Genomic DNA, 19,015 nt, shown 5'->3' on the forward strand with positions numbered 1-19,015 from the left:
GGTCATATAAAGGCCTATAGGTTGGGTCATGTAAAGGCCTATAGGTTGGGTCATGCAGGGCCTATAGGTTGGGTCATGCAAGCCTATAGGTTGGGTCATGCAGGGCCTATAGGTTGGATGATGCAGGGCCTATAGGTTGGGTGATGCAGGGCCTATAGGTTGGGACATGCAGGGCCTATAGGTTGGGTGATGCAGGGCCTATAGGTTGGGTGATGCAGGGCCTATAGGTTGGGACATGCAGGGCCTATAGGTTGGGTGATGCAGGGCCTATAGGTTGGGTGATGCAGGGCCTATAGGTTGGGACATGCAGGGCCTATAGGTTGGGTGATGCAGGGCCTATAGGTTGGGTGATGCAGGGCCTATAGGTTGGGTCATGCAGGGCCTATAGGTTGGGTGATGCAGGGCCTATAGGTTGAGTCATGCAGGGCCTATAGGTTGGGTCATGCAGGACCTATAGGTTGGGTCATGCAGGGCCTATAGGCTGGGTCATGCAGGGCCTATAGGTTGAGTCATGCAGGGCCTATAGGTTGGGTCATGCAGGACCTATAGGTTGGGTCATGCAGGGCCTATAGGCTGGGTCATGCAGGGCCTATAGGCTGGGTCATGCAGGGCCTATAGGTTGAGTCATGTAAAGGCCTATAGGTTGGGTGTTGTAAGGCCTATAGGTTGGGTTATGCAGGGCCTATAGGTTGGGTCATGCAGGGCCTATAGGCTGGGTGATGCAGGGCCTATTGGTTGGGTGATGCAGGGCCTATAGGTTGAGTCATGCAGGGCCTATAGGTTGGGTGATGTAAGGCCTATAGGTTGGGTTATGCAGGGCCTATAGGTTGGGACATGCAGGGCCTGTAGGTTGGGTTATGCAGGGCCTATTGGTTGGGTGATGCAGGGCCTATAGGTTGGACCACGCTGTGCTCCCATATGGGGCTCATCCAGCACTCATACTTCTGTAAATGAATGACATTATTAATAGCAATGTGATTGTTGTCAAAAACACAGTGTTAAATGCTTGTAAACAGCTTTGGTAGGCTGATAATAGGCTAATGGTTCGCTGATGGAAGGCTGATGGTAGATTAATGGAAGGCTGATGGAAGGCTAATGGAAGGCTGATGGTGAGCTGATGGTAGGCTAATGGAAGGCTAATGGTTCGCTGATGGAAGGCTGATGGAAGGCTAATGGAAGGCTAATGGTAGGCTAATGGAAGGCTGATGGTGAGCTGATGGTAGGCTAATGGAAGGCTAATGGAAGGCTGATGGTGAGCTGATGGAAGGCTGATGTAGGCTAATGAAAGGCTGATGGTGAGCTGATGGAAGGCTGATGGTGAGCTGATGGAAGGCTGATGGTTGGCTGAAGGTAGGCTGATCAAAGGCTGATGGAAGGCTGATGGTAGGTCGATGAAAGGCTGATGGAAGGCTAATGGAAGGCTGATGGTAGGTGGATGAAATGCTGATGGAAGGCTGATGGAAGGCTGAAGGTAGCCTGATGGTAGGCTGATGGAAGGCTAATGGTAGGTGGATGAAAGGCTGAAGGTAGCCTGATGGTAGGCTGATCAAAGGCTGATGGAAGACTGAAGGTAGGCTGATCAAAGGCTGATGGATAGCTACTCAAAGTCAGAGGCTTTTATACAGCGAAGCCTAATTATACTTGGCCCTGCTCATCATGGTTCTGACAGGCAAAGTGAAATGACAGTGAATGTGCTCATGGTGCTCGCCTCTCAAATGATATGTAGCAATACCTAGAGTGCATCAAACATGAAACAACTATACAAATGGAACAACAGCACAACAACATAGAATAACAACTGTCTTCTGCATTTGCCTTTTCATTTTAAACACCATTGGTGTAACCAAGGGTGGAGGCATGGGGAGCCAGGCCCTGCCAGACCCACCCAATCGCATCAAAAAACACATGTTTGGAACCATATTTTGAAGGTGCGGGTGCAGCTGCTCTGTTTGGTCCACGGCTCAGGATCCATGGTACTACCTCTTCTGTTTGGTCCACAGCTCAGGATCCATGGTACTACCTCTTCTGTTTGGTCCACGGCTCAGGATCCATGGTACTACCTCTTCTGTTTGGTCCACGGCTCAGGATCCATGGTACTACCTCTTCTGTTTGGTCCACGGCTCAGGATCCATGGTACCTCTTCTGTTTGGTCCACAGCTCAGGATCCATGGTACTACCTCTTCTGTTTGGTCCACGGCTCAGGATCCATGGTACTACCTCTTCTGTTTGGTCCACGGCTCAGGATCCATGGTACTACCTCTTCTGTTTGGTCCACAGCTCAGGATCCATGGTACTACCTCTTCTGTTTGGTCCACAGCTCAGGATCCATGGTACTACCTCTTCTGTTTGGTCCACGGCTCAGGATCCATGGTACTACCTCTTCTGTTTGGTCCACGGCTCAGGATCCATGGTACTACCTCTTCTGTTTGGTCCACAGCTCAGGATCCATGGTACTACCTCTTCTGTTTGGTCCACGGCTCAGGATCCATGGTACTACCTCTTCTGTTTGGTCCACGGCTCAGGATCCATGGTACCTCTTCTGTTTGGTCCACGGCTCAGGATCCATGGTACTACCTCTTCTGTTTGGTCCACGGCTCAGGATCCATGGTACCTCTTCTGTTTGGTCCACGGCTCAGGATCCATGGTACTACCTCTTCTGTTTGGTCCACGGCTCAGGATCCATGGTACTACCTCTTCTGTTTGGTCCACGGCTCAGGATCCATGGTACTACCTCTTCTGTTTGGTCCACGGCTCAGGATCCATGGTACCTCTTCTGTTTGGTCCACGGCTCAGGATCCATGGTACTACCTCTTCTGTTTGGTCCACGGCTCAGGATCCATGGTACCTCTTCTGTTTGGTCCACAGCTCAGGATCCATGGTACTACCTCTTCTGTTGATTGTTAGTTTTTTGTTTACTTTTTATTATTGATATTGATTATTGTACCATTACGTTGATTAATGTACTGTAATGTTGATTGGTGTACTGGTATGTTGATTGGTGTACTGGCATGTTGATTGGTGTACTGGTATGCTGATTGGTGTACTGGTATGCTGATTGGTGTACTGGTATGTTGATTGGTGTACTGGCATGTTGATTGGTGTACTGGTATGTTGATTGGTGTACTGGTATGCTGATTGGTGTACTGGTATGTTGATTGGTGTACTGGTATGTTGATTGGTGTACTGGTATGCTGATTGGTGTACTGGTATGCTGATTGGTGTACTGGTATGCTGATTGGTGTACTGGTATGTTGATTGGTGTACTGGTATGTTGATTGGTGTACTGGTATTCTGATTGGTGTACTGGTATGTTGATTGGTGTACTGGTATGCTGATTGGTGTACTGGTATGTTGATTGGTGTACTGGTATGCTGATTGGTGTACTGGTATGTTGATTGGTGTACTGGTATTCTGATTGGTGTACTGGTATGCTGATTGGTGTACTGGTATGTTGAGAGAACTAGTACACACACATTTATCTGAACCTTTTACACCTTCTGTAAATTGTGTGTGTGTCTAATAACGTGTGATTTGATTACTCACTCACTCAAGCTTGTGTTTATAACTGAACAACCTTCCTGCTATTCCCTGCCCTTATGTGCCCTAAAATATGGCCAGTGATATATCCAGACTTGTCAGTAGGAGGCGCTAAACCCTTTCAGTGGTCTATGTAGTCAGTTCGGTAAGGTCAACACTGTGACAGGATCCACAGACTCACTACTACTTATTAAGCAGTCTTTAATGAACATCCAACCAGCCAATCGAATAAATCTAATTGCATTATTTATTTTTTCAAATACACTTCTCAGTCTTTTCAGTGTTCAATAACAGCTTACTGCTTCAGCACGTTTTACCATGAGTCGCTGTGGACGGTGTTGAACGAAGGTCAGCCGTGTTTCCCTGCCGACGCTGTGTAGAGGACAGAGACGTGACCCAACCTGGGACCATCGTGCTTCCCCTGCGCCTCCCGTCCAGCCTTCACCTCCCTGTTGTCTGCCCTGTGAGAGGAGGACTAGGAGGAGAAGGAGGCTCTCCCAGCCATGAGGGGAAACACAGGGGCAGACCCAGCTGCTTGGCCTCCCTGACTTACCAGTCCCTTCTGGAAATGGATACTATGAGATGGGTCTGGGTATGGGAGGTGGAAGAGAGGGAGAGGAGAGCTGCTTGGCCTCCCTGACTTACCAGATAAGAAGGGGAGGTGGAGAAGGAGGCCTCACACCGAGACCATTGGGTCAATTCACTGGGGAAGAAGCCAAGCCAGTAAAAAAAGCCATATTACAATCTACTGTATGTTGTTTTAATTGTGTTGTTTGCTCTATAACCCACTGGTTCATACGCCACTGTGATATACAATAAGGCCTTGACAACAAAAAAGACAACAGTCACACAGTGTTGGAATAAATTCAACTACACATACGTTTGTTTCATCAGAAAACCTGGAGAGCAACACCTGTCTGGTGAAGTCCACAAAGCATATTACATCTAACAAACAGTTACATGACCTGCAGCAGGGTCAAGTTAATGTTTCCAACAGTTTACTAAACTACTCCTGATTTAGGACCACTGTGTTACAGCCAAGTCAACACAAAGACAACAGGAGCCCTGCCTCCCCTTATTCCAGCACCATTTACACTGAAACATTTAGACATCATCAAATCAACTAAGGTATACGCTGAGTATACAGAACATTATGAACACCTGCTCTCTCCATGACATAGACTGACCAGGTGAATCCAGGTGAAAGCTATGAGCCCTTACTGACTTCACTTAAACCTGTTAAATCCACTTCAATCGCTGTAGAAGAAGGGGAGGAGGCGGGTTAAAGAAGGGTTGTTCAGCCTTGAGACAGTTGAGACATGGATTGTGTCTGTGTGCCAAAAGACAACAGATTGAAGTTCCTTTGAACTCAACATCAGGAAGGTGTTCCTAATGTTATACTGGTATGTCAGGTACTTTCACATTCTTAGCTGAGGAGCACTTGATTTAGCTTGTTGCCAGCACATTGGAACCAATAAACCAAAAGGGCAAACTACCCCCCCACCTCCTCCATTGCCAGTCAGGCTGCTGAAACAAACGCACCCTGCCACCCTTGATGCCAGTCAAGCTGCTGAATCAAACACACCCCACCTCCCTTCATACCAGTCAAGCTGCTGAATCAAATGCACTCCTTCATGCCAGTCAAGCTGCTGAATCAAATGCACTCCTTCATGCCAGTCAAGCTGCTGAATCAAATGCACTCCTTCATACCAGTCAAGCTGCTGAATCAAACATCCCCCCTCCCTCATGCCAGTCAAGCTGCTGAATCAAACACACCCCACCTCCCATTCATACCAGTCAAGCTGCTGAATCAAACACACCCCACCTCCCTTCATACCAGTCAAGCTGCTGAATCAAACACACCCCACCTCCCTTCATACCAGTCAAGCTGCTGAATCAAACACACCCCACCTCCCTTCATACCAGTCAAGCTGCTGAATCAAACACACCCCACCTCCCTTCATACCAGTCAAGCTGCTGAATCAAACACACCCCACCTCCCTTCATACCAGTCAAGCTGCTGAATCAAACACACCCCCACCTCCCTTCATACCAGTCAAGCTGCTGAATCAAACACACCCCACCTCCCTTCATACCAGTCAAGCTGCTGAATCAAATGCACTCCTTCATACCAGTCAAGCTGCTGAATCAAACACACCCCACCTCCCTTCATACCAGTCAAGCTGCTGAATCAAACACACCCCACCTCCCTTCATACCAGTCAAGCTGCTGAATCAAACACACCCCACCTCCCTTCATACCAGTCAAGCTGCTGAATCAAACACACCCCACCTCCCTTCATACCAGTCAAGCTGCTGAATCAAATGCACTCCTTCATACCAGTCAAGCTGCTGAATCAAACACACCCCACCTCCCTTCATACCAGTCAAGCTGCTGAATCAAATGCACTCCTTCATACCAGTCAAGCTGCTGAATCAAATGCACTCCTTCATACCAGTCAAGCTGCTGAATCAAATGCACTCCTTCATACCAGTCAAGCTGCTGAATCAAATGCACTCCTTCATACCAGTCAAGCTGCTGAATCAAATGCACTCCTTCATACCAGTCAAGCTGCTGAATCAAATGCACTCCTTCATACCAGTCAAGCTGCTGAATCAAATGCACTCCTTCATACCAGTCAAGCTGCTGAATCAAATGCACTCCTTCATACCAGTCAAGCTGCTGAATCAAATGCACTCCTTCATACCAGTCAAGCTGCTGAATCAAATGCACTCCTTCATACCAGTCAAGCTGCTGAATCAAATGCACTCCTTCATGCCAGTCAAGCTGCTGAATCAAATGCACTCCTTCATACCAGTCAAGCTGCTGAATCAAATGCACTCCTTCATACCAGTCAAGATGCTGAATCAAATGCACTCCTTCATACCAGTCAAGCTGCTGAATCAAATGCACTCCTTCATGCCAGTCAAGCTGCTGAATCAAATGCACTCCTTCATACCAGTCAAGCTGCTGAATCAAATGCACTCCTTCATGCCAGTCAAACTTTTGCAACAAACCCTCCCTTCATGCCAGTCACTCTGTTGAATCGCACCCACCCTCGCTCCCTTCATGCAAGCCAAGTTTTTGAATCAAATGTACCCTAACTACCTTCACCCAGTCAAGCTGCTGAATCAAACGCATCCCTCTCCAATTATGCCAGTCAAACTGTTGAATCAAACACACCCCACCTCCCTTCATAACAGGCAAGCTGCTGAATCAAATGCAACCCCCTCCCTTCATGCCAGTCAAGGTTTTGAATCAAACACACCCTTCATGCCAGTCAACCTGTTAAATCAAACGCACCCTCCCTCCCTTCATGCCAATCAAGTTGCTGAGTAAAACGCACATTCCCTCCATTCATACCATTCAAGCTTCTGAATCAAACACACCCCCTGTCACTTCATGCCTGTCAAGCTGCTGAATCAAACACTCCCCTCTTCATGCCAGTAACCTGTTGAATCAAACGCACCCCCCCTCCTTTCATGCCAGTCAAACTGTTGAATCAAACGCAGCCTCCTCCCTCATGCTTCTGAATCAAACACCCCCTCTTCATGCCAGTCATGCTGTTGAATCAAACATCCCCCCTCCCTCATGCCAGTCAAGATGCTGAATCAAACCCCCCCTCCCTTCATACCAGTTGAGCTGCTGAATCAAACACCCCCTCTTCATGCCAGTCAAGATGCTGAATCAAACCCCCCTCCCTTCATACCAGTTGAGCTGCTGAATCAAACACCCCCTCTTCATGCCAGTCAAGATGCTGAATCAAACCCCCTCCCTTCATACCAGTTGAGCTGCTGAATCAAACACCCCCTCTTCATGCCAGTCAAGCTAATGAATCAAACACCCCCTCTTCATGCCAGTCAAGCTAACGAATCAAACACCCCCTCTTCATGCCAGTCAAGCTAATGAATCAAACACCCCCTCTTCATGCCAGTCAAGCTAACGAATCAAACACCCCCTCTTCATGCCAGTCAAGCTAATGAATCAAACACACCCTCTTCATGCCAGTCAAGCTAATGAATCAAACACACCCCTCCTCCCTTCATGCTAGTCAAGCTAATGAATCAAACACACCCCCCTCCCTCCCTTTTTTAAAATCTTTATTTAACTAGGCAAGTCAGTTTAGAACAAATCCTTATTTACAATGACTGCCTACCAGGGAACAGTGGGTTAACTAACTGCCTTGTTCAGGGGCAGAATGACAGATTTGTACCTTTTCAGCTTTGGGAATCAATCTAGCAACCTTTCGGTTACTAGCCCAATGCTCTCACCATTAGGCTACCTGCCACTCCCTTCATGCCAGCCAAGCTGCTGAATCAAACACACCCTCCCCCTTCATGCCAGCCAAGCTGCTGAATCAAACACACCCCTTTACCTTCATGGCAGTCTAGATGCTGAATCAAACAACCTCCCCCTTCATGCCAGTTGAACTGCTGAATCACCCCTCCGCCCATGCCAGTCAAGCTGTTGAATCAAACACACCCTCGCTTCCTTCATGACAGTCAAGCTGCATTAAGGGAGGGTTACAGCCTGCATTTAAAATGGATTAAATTGAGATTTTGTAGATCTGGCCTACACACAATACCCCATTATGTCAAAGACTAATTACGTTTTTAATAGTTTTTGTTATTTCAATTAAAAATAAAATGCTGATATGTCTTTAGTCATGAAGTAATCCCCTTTGTTATTGCAAGCCTAAATAAGTTCAGGAGTGAAAATATGCTTAACAAGTCACATCAATTGCATGGATGAGCAAAAATAGTGTTTAAAAGGATCTGCCCCCTTTTTTTTCAATTTTCACCTAAAATGACATCCACAAATCTAACTGCCTGTAGCTCAGGACCTAAAATGACATACCCAAATCTAACTGCCTGTAGCTCAGGACCTAAAATGACATACCCAAATCTAACTGCCTGTAGCTCAGGACCTAAAATGACACCCAAATCTAACTGCCTGTAGCTCAGGACCTAAAATGACATACCCAAATCTAACTGCCTGTAGCTCAGGACCTAAAATGACACCCAAATCTAACTGCCTGTAGCTCAGGACCTAAAATGACATACCCAAATCTAACTGCCTGTAGCTCAGGACCTAAAATGACATACCCAAATCTAACTGCATGTAGCTCAGGACCTAAAATGACATACCCAAATCTAACTGCCTGTAGCTCAGGACCTAAAATGACACCCAAATCTAACTGCCTGTAGCTCAGGACCTAAAATGACATACCCAAATCTAACTGCCTGTAGCTCAGGACCTAAAATGACATACCCAAATCTAACTGCCTGTAGCTCAGGACCTAAAATGACATACCCAAATCTAACTGCATGTAGCTCAGGACCTAAAATGACACCCAAATCTAACTGCCTGTAGCTCAGGACCTAAAATGACACCCAAATCTAACTGCCTGTAGCTCAGGACCTAAAATTACATATCCAAATCTAACTGCATGTAGATCAGGACCTGAAGTAAGGATATGCATATTATTGGTACCATTTGAAAGGAAACACTTTGAAGTTTGTGGAAATGTGAAATTAATGTAGGAGAATATAACACATTAGATCTGGTTAAAGACAATACAAAGAACAAAAAACTGTTCTTTTGTATTTTTTTGTACCATCATCTTTGAAATGCAAGAGAAAGGCCATAATGTATTATTCCAGCCCAGCTGCAATTTAGATGTTGTCCACTAGATGTCATCAGTGTATGTGCAACGTTTTAGACGGATCCAATGAACCATTGCATTTCTGTTTTTGTATCGAGATTGTATCAAGACTGCCCAAATGTGCCTAATTTGTTTATTGATAACTTTTCATGTTCAAAATTGTGCTCTTTGCACAAACAATAGCATGGTATTATTTCATTGTAAAAACTACTAGAATTTAAGCTTTCTGCCAATATCAGACATGTCAATATCCTGGGAGATGTTCTTGTTACTTACAAGCTGCTCATGCTAAACGCATGAGCCTACGTTAGCTCAACCGTCCCGTGGAAGGGACACTGATCCCGAAGAATTAACATGATTTTTTGAATGATTACCTCATCTCTGCACCCCACACTTACAATTATCTGTAAGGTCCCTCATCTCTGCACCCCACACTTACAATTATCTGTCAGGTCCCTCATCTCTGCACCCCACACATACAATTATCTGTAAGGTCCCTCATCTCTGCACCCCACACTTACAATTATCTGTCAGGTCCCTCATCTCTGCACCCCACACTTACAATTATCTGTAAGGTCCCTCATCTCTGCACCCCACACTTACAATTATCTGTCAGGTCCCTCATCTCTGCACCCCACACATACAATTATCTGTAAGGTCCCTCATCTCTGCACCCCACACTTACAATTATCTGTAAGGTCCCTCATCTCTGTACCCCACACTTACAATTATCTGTCAGGTCCCTCATCTCTGTACCCCACACTTACAATTATCTGTAAGGTCTCTCCGTCAAGCAATGAATTTCAAACACAGATTCAAGCAAAAAGACCAGAGAGGTTTTCCAATGATTCACAAAGAAGATTCGTAGATTGGTAACAAAATCAGAAAAACATTGAATATCCCTTTGAGCATGGTGAAGTTATTAATTACACTTTGGATGGTGTATCAACCCAATAGCAACAAAGATACAGGCATCCTTCCTCACTCATTTGCCAGAGAGGAAGGAAACCACTCAGGGATTTCACCATGAGTTTAATGGCTGTGATAAGAGGAAACTGAAGATGGATCAACAACATTGTAGTTACTCCACAATACTAACCTAAATGACGGAGTGAAAAGAAGGAAGCCCGTACAGAATAAAAAATATTCCAAAACATGCATCCTGTTTGCAACGAGGCACTAATGTAATACTGCATAAAAAATGGCAAAGCAATTGACTTTTAGTCCTAAATAAAATGTCTTATGTAATCGCTGCCAAAGGTGCTTCTACAAAGTACTGACTGAGGGGTGTGAATACTTACGTAAAGGAGATATTTCTGGCTTTAATTTCAGATAAATTTTCAAAAATGTATAAAATATGTTTTCACTTTGTCATTATGGGGTACAATTGTGTGTAGATGGATGAGAAAGAAACCAAATTTAATTCATTTTGAATTCAGGCTGTAACACAAAACAAATGTAGAATACGTCAAGGGGTCTGAATACTTCCTGAAGGCTCTTGTAGTGGGAATCAGACCCTTTTCCAAAGTAGTGCACTACGCAGTAAATAGGCTGCCATTTTGGGACGCACCCTCAGTCATTCTTCATTTTGATCACAGGAAGGAATTGAGCATGCACTTTACCCTACCAGGAACACGAACCATCGCCAGTAAAACACGTTAAGACACTAAGAGTTGTCGGTCAGCAGAATGGGGTTGTCTGCATCCCAAATGACACCATGTTACCTTCAGAGTGCATGACCATAGGGCTCTAGTCAAAAAAGTAGTAGCACTATATAGGCAACAGCGTGCCATTTGGAATACAGGCTTTGTCCTCTGAGTGCTCTACAGTCACCGACTCCTAACCCCTACCCCGGTCAATAAGACAGTCAGCATTGTGTGTTTCACAGACAGACCGTTGAGGAACTGGGACTTCATTGCAACACCGACATGGTTCTATTGGCTGGGTGATGGCATAGAGTTGGATAGAGAACACATCTTTGCATATCTGGCGTAATAGTTTCTGTGACAGCATAGGAAACACCATTGAGGGCTATCTCAATTTGAAAGTAGTCTTCTTCTTCTACTTCTATGAGCTTATTGGTAAACCAATTGAAACGGTGCACGCTGTGTGTGTTTGTTGAGGAGTATAATTCATTGGCTGATCCCTCCTGCTGACCTGATGGAATTCTGTGATCCTAGATTAAATAACCAATAGGGAGCTGTCAGGAGCATGTATTGATGGACCCCAAGGGAGCCAGGCTTCCCATAGAAATTGACCAACATTTTTTATTTTTTTTATAAATAAAATAACAGAGAGGAGGGTGGTGTTTCTCTCCCAGTAGGGTGAGTCAACATGACAGAGAGGAGGGTGGTGTTTCTCTACCAGTAGGGTGAGTCAACATGACAGAGAGGAGGGTGGTGTTTCTCTACCAGTAGGGTGAGTCAACATGACAGAGAGGAGGGTGGTGTTTCTCTACCAGTAGGGTGAGTCAACATGACAGAGAGGAGGGTGGTGTTTCTCTACCAGTAGGGTGAGTCAACATGAGAGGAGGGTGGTGTTTCTCTACCAGTAGGGTGAGTCAACATGAGAGGAGGATGGTGTTTCTCTAGGGGTGAGTCAACATGAGAGGAGGATGGTGTTTCTCTACCAGTAGGGTGAGTCAACATGACAGAGAGGAGGGTGGTGTTTCTCTACCAGTAGGGTGAGTCAACATGACAGAGAGGATGGTGGTGTTTCTCTACCAGTAGGGTGAGTCAACATGAGAGGAGGGTGGTGTTGCTCTACCAGTAGGGTGAGTCAACATGAGAGGAGGGTGGTGTTTCTCTACCAGTAGGGTGAGTCAACATGAGAGGAGGGTGGTGTTTCTCTACCAGTAGGGTGAGTCAACATGACAGAGAGGAGGGTGGTGTTTCTCTACCAGTAGGGTGAGTCAACATGAGAGGAGGATGGTGTTTCTCTACCAGTAGGGTGAGTCAACATGACAGAGAGGAGGGTGGTGTTTCTCTACCAGTAGGGTGAGTCAACATGACAGAGAGGAGGGTGGTGTTTCTCTACCAGTAGGGTGAGTCAACATGACAAAGAGGAGGGTGGTGTTTCTCTACCAGTAGGGTGAGTCAACATGACAGAGAGGAGGGTGGTGTTTCTCTACCAGTATGGTGAGTCAACATGACAGAGAGGAGGGTGGTGTTTCTCTACCAGTAGGATGAGTCAACATGACAGAGAGGAGGGTGGTGTTTCTCTACCAGTAGGGAGGGTCAACATGACAGAGAGGAGGGTGGTGTTTCTCTACCAGTAGGGTGAGTCAACATGACAGAGAGGAGGGTGGTGTTTCTCTACCAGTAGGGTGAGACAACATGACAGAGAGGATGGTGGTGTTTCTCTACCAGTAGGGTGAGTTAACATGAGAGGAGGATGGTGTTTCTCTACCAGTAGGGTGAGTCAACATGAGAGGAGGGTGGTGTTTCTCTACCAGTAGGGTGAGTCAACATGACAGAGAGGAGGGTGGTGTTTCTCTACCAGTAGGGTGAGTCAACATGAGAGGAGGATGGTGTTTCTCTACCAGTAGGGTGAGTCAACATGACAGAGAGGAGGGTGGTGTTTCTCTACCAGTAGGGTGAGTCAACATGACAGAGAGGAGGGTGGTGTTTCTCTACCAGTAGGGTGAGTCAACATGACAAAGAGGAGGGTGGTGTTTCTCTACCAGTAGGGTGAGTCAACATGACAGAGAGGAGGGTGGTGTTTCTCTACCAGTATGGTGAGTCAACATGACAGAGAGGAGGGTGGTGTTTCTCTACCAGTAGGATGAGTCAACATGACAGAGAGGAGGGTGGTGTTTCTCTACCAGTAGGGAGGGTCAACATGACAGAGAGGAGGGTGGTGTTTCTCTACCAGTAGGGTGAGTCAACATGACAGAGAGGAGGGTGGTGTTTCTCTACCAGTAGGGTGAGACAACATGACAGAGAGGATGGTGGTGTTTCTCTACCAGTAGGGTGAGTCAACATGAGAGGAGGATGGTGTTTCTCTACCAGTAGGGTGAGTCAACATGAGAGGAGGGTGGTGTTTCTCTACCAGTAGGGTGAGTCAACATGAGAGGAGGGTGGTGTTTCTCTACCAGTAGGGTGAGTCAACATGACAGAGAGGAGGGTGGTGTTTCTCTACCAGTAGGGTGAGTCAACATGAGAGGAGGGTGGTGTTTCTCTACCAGTAGGGTGAGTCAACATGACAGAGAGGAGGGTGGTGTTTCTCTACCAGTAGGGTGAGTCAACATGACAGAGAGGAGGGTGGTGTTTCTCTACCAGTAGGGTGAGTCAACATGACAGAGAGGAGGGTGGTGTTTCTCTACCAGTGGGGTGAGTCAACATGAGAGGAGGGTGGTGTTTCTCTACCAGTAGGGTGAGTCAACATGACAGAGAGGAGGTGGTGTTGCTCTTCTAGTAGGGTGAGTCAACATGAGAGGAGGGTGGTGTTTCTCTACCAGTAGGGTGAGTCAACATGACAGAGAGGAGGGTGGTGTTTCTCTACCAGTAGGGTGAGTCAACATGACATAGAGGAGGGTGGTGTTTCTCTACCAGTAGGGTGAGTCAACATGAGAGGAGGGTGGTGTTTCTCTACCAGTAGGGTGAGTCAACATGAGAGGAGGGTGGTGTTTCTCTACCAGTGGGGTGAGTCAACATGAGAGGACGGTGGTGTTTCTCTACCAGTAGGGTGAGTCAACATGACAGAGAGGAGGGTGGTGTTTCTCTACCAGTAGGGTGAGTCAACATGACAGAGAGGAGGGTGGTGTTTCTCTACCAGTAGGGTGAGTCAACATGAGAGGAGGGTGGTGTTTCTCTACCAGTAGGGTGAGTCAACATGAGAGGAGGGTGGTGTTTCTCTACCAGTAGGGTGAGTCAACATGAGAGGAGGGTGGTGTTTATCTACCAGTAGGGTGAGTCAACATGACAGAGAGGAGGGTGGTGTTTCTCTACCAGTAGGGTGAGTCAACATGACAGAGAGGAGGGTGGTGTTTCTCTACCAGTAGGGTGAGTCAACATGAGAGGAGGATGGTGTTTCTCTACCAGTAGGGTGACTCAACATGACAGAGAGGAGGGTGGTGTTTCTCTACCAGTAGGGTGAGTCAACATGACAGAGAGGAGGGTGGTGTTGCTCTACCAGTAGGGTGAGTCAACATGAGAGGAGGGTGGTGTTTCTCTACCAGTAGGGTGAGTCAACATGACAGAGAGGAGGGTGGTGTTTCTCTACCAGTAGGGTGAGTCAACATGACATAGAGGAGGGTGGTGTTTCTCTACCAGTAGGGTGAGTCAACATGAGAGGAGGGTGGTGTTTCTCTACCAGTAGGGTGAGTCAACATGAGAGGAGGGTGGTGTTTCTCTACCAGTAGGGTGAGTCAACATGAGAGGAGGGTGGTGTTTCTCTACCAGTAGGGTGAGTCAACATGAGAGGAGGGTGGTGTTTCTCTACCAGTAGGGTGAGTCAACAGGAGAGGAGGGTGGTGTTTCTCTACCAGTAGGGTGAGTCAACATGAGAGGAGGATGGTGTTTCTCTACCAGTAGGGTGAGTCAACATGAGAGGAGGGTGGTGTTTCTCTACCAGTAGGGTGAGTCAACATGACAGAGAGGATGGTGGTGTTTCTCTACCAGTAGGGTGAGTCAACATGAGAGGAGGATGGTGTTTCTCTACCAGTAGGGTGAGTCAACATGAGAGGAGGGTGGTGTTTCTCTACCAGTAGGGTGAGTCAACATGACAGAGAGGAGGGTGGTGTTTCTCTACCAGTAGGGTGAGTCAACATGAGAGGAGGATGGTGTTTCTCTACCAGTAGGGTGAGTCAACATGACAGAGAGGAGGGTGGTGTTTCTCTACCAGTAGGGTGAGTCAACATGACAGAGAGGAGGGTGGTGTTTCTCTACCAGTAGGGTGAGTCAACATGACAAAGAGGAGGGTGGTGTTTCTCTACCAGTAGGGTGAGTCAACATGACAGAGAGGAGGGTGGTGTTTCTCTACCAGTATGGTGAGTCAACATGACAGAGAGGAGGGTGGTGTTTCTCTACCAGTAGGATGAGTCAACATGACAGAGAGGAGGGTGGTGTTTCTCTACCAGTAGGGAGGGTCAACATGACAGAGAGGAGGGTGGTGTTTCTCTGCCAGTAGGGTGAGTCAACATGACAGAGAGGAGGGTGGTGTTTCTCTACCAGTAGGGTGAGACAACATGACAGAGAGGATGGTGGTGTTTCTCTACCAGTAGGGTGAGTCAACATGAGAGGAGGATGGTGTTTCTCTACCAGTAGGGTGAGTCAACATGAGAGGAGGGTGGTGTTTCTCTACCAGTAGGGTGAGTCAACATGAGAGGAGGGTGGTGTTTCTCTACCAGTAGGGTGAGTCAACATGACAGAGAGGAGGGTGGTGTTTCTCTACCAGTAGGGTGAGTCAACATGAGAGGAGGGTGGTGTTTCTCTACCAGTAGGGTGAGTCAACATGACAGAGAGGAGGGTGGTGTTTCTCTACCAGTAGGGTGAGTCAACATGACAGAGAGGAGGGTGGTGTTTCTCTACCAGTAGGGTGAGTCAACATGACAGAGAGGAGGGTGGTGTTTCTCTACCAGTGGGGTGAGTCAACATGAGAGGAGGGTGGTGTTTCTCTACCAGTAGGGTGAGTCAACATGACAGAGAGGAGGGTGGTGTTGCTCTTCTAGTAGGGTGAGTCAACATGAGAGGAGGGTGGTGTTTCTCTACCAGTAGGGTGAGTCAACATGACAGAGAGGAGGGTGGTGTTTCTCTACCAGTAGGGTGAGTCAACATGACATAGAGGAGGGTGGTGTTTCTCTACCAGTAGGGTGAGTCAACATGAGAGGAGGGTGGTGTTTCTCTACCAGTAGGGTGAGTCAACATGAGAGGAGGGTGGTGTTTCTCTACCAGTGGGGTGAGTCAACATGAGAGGACGGTGGTGTTTCTCTACCAGTAGGGTGAGTCAACATGACAGAGAGGAGGGTGGTGTTTCTCTACCAGTAGGGTGAGTCAACATGACAGAGAGGAGGGTGGTGTTTCTCTACCAGTAGGGTGAGTCAACATGAGAGGAGGGTGGTGTTTCTCTACCAGTAGGGTGAGTCAACATGAGAGGAGGGTGGTGTTTCTCTACCAGTAGGGTGAGTCAACATGAGAGGAGGGTGGTGTTTATCTACCAGTAGGGTGAGTCAACATGACAGAGAGGAGGGTGGTGTTTCTCTACCAGTAGGGTGAGTCAACATGACAGAGAGGAGGGTGGTGTTTCTCTACCAGTAGGGTGAGTCAACATGAGAGGAGGATGGTGTTTCTCTACCAGTAGGGTGACTCAACATGACAGAGAGGAGGGTGGTGTTTCTCTACCAGTAGGGTGAGTCAACATGACAGAGAGGAGGGTGGTGTTGCTCTACCAGTAGGGTGAGTCAACATGAGAGGAGGGTGGTGTTTCTCTACCAGTAGGGTGAGTCAACATGACAGAGAGGAGGGTGGTGTTTCTCTACCAGTAGGGTGAGTCAACATGACATAGAGGAGGGTGGTGTTTCTCTACCAGTAGGGTGAGTCAACATGAGAGGAGGGTGGTGTTTCTCTACCAGTAGGGTGAGTCAAAATGAGAGGAGGGTGGTGTTTCTCTACCAGTAGGGTGAGTCAACATGAGAGGAGGGTGGTGTTTCTCTACCAGTAGGGTGAGTCAACATGAGAGGAGGGTGGTGTTTCTCTACCAGTAGGGTGAGTCAACATGACAGAGAGGAGGGTGGTGTTTCTCTACCAGTAGGGTGAGTCAACATGACAAAGAGGAGGGTGGTGTTTCTCTACCAGTAGGGTGAGTCAACATGACAGAGAGGAGGGTGGTGTTTCTCTACCAGTATGGTGAGTCAACATGACAGAGAGGAGGGTGGTGTTTCTCTACCAGTAGGATGAGTCAACATGACAGAGAGGAGGGTGGTGTTTCTCTACCAGTAGGGAGGGTCAACATGACAGAGAGGAGGGTGGTGTTTCTCTGCCAGTAGGGTGAGTCAACATGACAGAGAGGAGGGTGGTGTTTCTCTACCAGTAGGGTGAGACAACATGACAGAGAGGATGGTGGTGTTTCTCTACCAGTAGGGTGAGTCAACATGAGAGGAGGATGGTGTTTCTCTACCAGTAGGGTGAGTCAACATGAGAGGAGGGTGGTGTTTCTCTACCAGTAGGGTGAGTCAACATGAGAGGAGGGTGGTGTTTCTCTACCAGTAGGGTGAGTCAACATGACAGAGAGGAGGGTGGTGTTTCTCTACCAGTAGGGTGAGTCAACATGAGAGGAGGGTGGTGTTTCTCTACCAGTAGGGTGAGTCAACATGACAGAGAGGAGGGTGGTGTTTCTCTACCAGTAGGGTGAGTCAACATGACAGAGAGGAGGGTGGTGTTTCTCTACCAGTAGGGTGAGTCAACATGACAGAGAGGAGGGTGGTGTTTCTCTACCAGTGGGGTGAGTCAACATGAGAGGAGGGTGGTGTTTCTCTACCAGTAGGGTGAGTCAACATGACAGAGAGGAGGGTGGTGTTGCTCTTCTAGTAGGGTGAGTCAACATGAGAGGAGGGTGGTGTTTCTCTACCAGTAGGGTGAGTCAACATGACAGAGAGGAGGGTGGTGTTTCTCTACCAGTAGGGTGAGTCAACATGACATAGAGGAGGGTGGTGTTTCTCTACCAGTAGGGTGAGTCAACATGAGAGGAGGGTGGTGTTTCTCTACCAGTAGGGTGAGTCAACATGAGAGGAGGGTGGTGTTTCTCTACCAGTGGGGTGAGTCAACATGAGAGGACGGTGGTGTTTCTCTACCAGTAGGGTGAGTCAACATGACAGAGAGGAGGGTGGTGTTTCTCTACCAGTAGGGTGAGTCAACATGACAGAGAGGAGGGTAGTGTTTCTCTACCAGTAGGGTGAGTCAACATGAGAGGAGGGTGGTGTTTCTCTACCAGTAGGGTGAGTCAACATGAGAGGAGGGTGGTGTTTCTCTACCAGTAGGGTGAGTCAACATGAGAGGAGGGTGGTGTTTATCTACCAGTAGGGTGAGTCAACATGACAGAGAGGAGGGTGGTGTTTCTCTACCAGTAGGGTGAGTCAACATGACAGAGAGGAGGGTGGTGTTTCTCTACCAGTAGGGTGAGTCAACATGAGAGGAGGATGGTGTTTCTCTACCAGTAGGGTGACTCAACATGACAGAGAGGAGGGTGGTGTTTCTCTACCAGTAGGGTGAGTCAACATGACAGAGAGGGAGGGTGGTGTTGCTCTACCAGTAGGGTGAGTCAACATGAGAGGAGGGTGGTGTTTCTCTACCAGTAGGGTGAGTCAACATGACAGAGAGGAGGGTGGTGTTTCTCTACCAGTAGGGTGAGTCAACATGACATAGAGGAGGGTGGTGTTTCTCTACCAGTAGGGTGAGTCAACATGAGAGGAGGGTGGTGTTTCTCTACCAGTAGGGTGAGTCAACATGAGAGGAGGGTGGTGTTTCTCTACCAGTAGGGTGAGTCAACATGAGAGGAGGGTGGTGTTTCTCTACCAGTAGGGTGAGTCAACATGAGAGGAGGGTGGTGTTTCTCTACCAGTAGGGTGAGTCAACAGGAGAGGAGGGTGGTGTTTCTCTACCAGTAGGGTGAGTCAACATGACAGAGAGGAGGGTGGTGTTTTCTCTACCAGTAGGGTGAGTCAACATGACAGAGAGGAGGGTGGTGTTTCTCTAACAGTAGGGTGAGTCAACATGACAGAGAGGAGGATGGTGTTTCTCTACCAGTAGGGTGAGTCAACATGAGAGGAGGATGGTGTTTCTCTACCAGTAGGGTGAGTCAACATGACAGAGAGGAGGA

This window comes from Oncorhynchus nerka, linkage group LG15 (assembly GCF_034236695.1).
Source record: "Oncorhynchus nerka isolate Pitt River linkage group LG15, Oner_Uvic_2.0, whole genome shotgun sequence".
NCBI lineage: Eukaryota > Metazoa > Chordata > Actinopteri > Salmoniformes > Salmonidae > Oncorhynchus > Oncorhynchus nerka.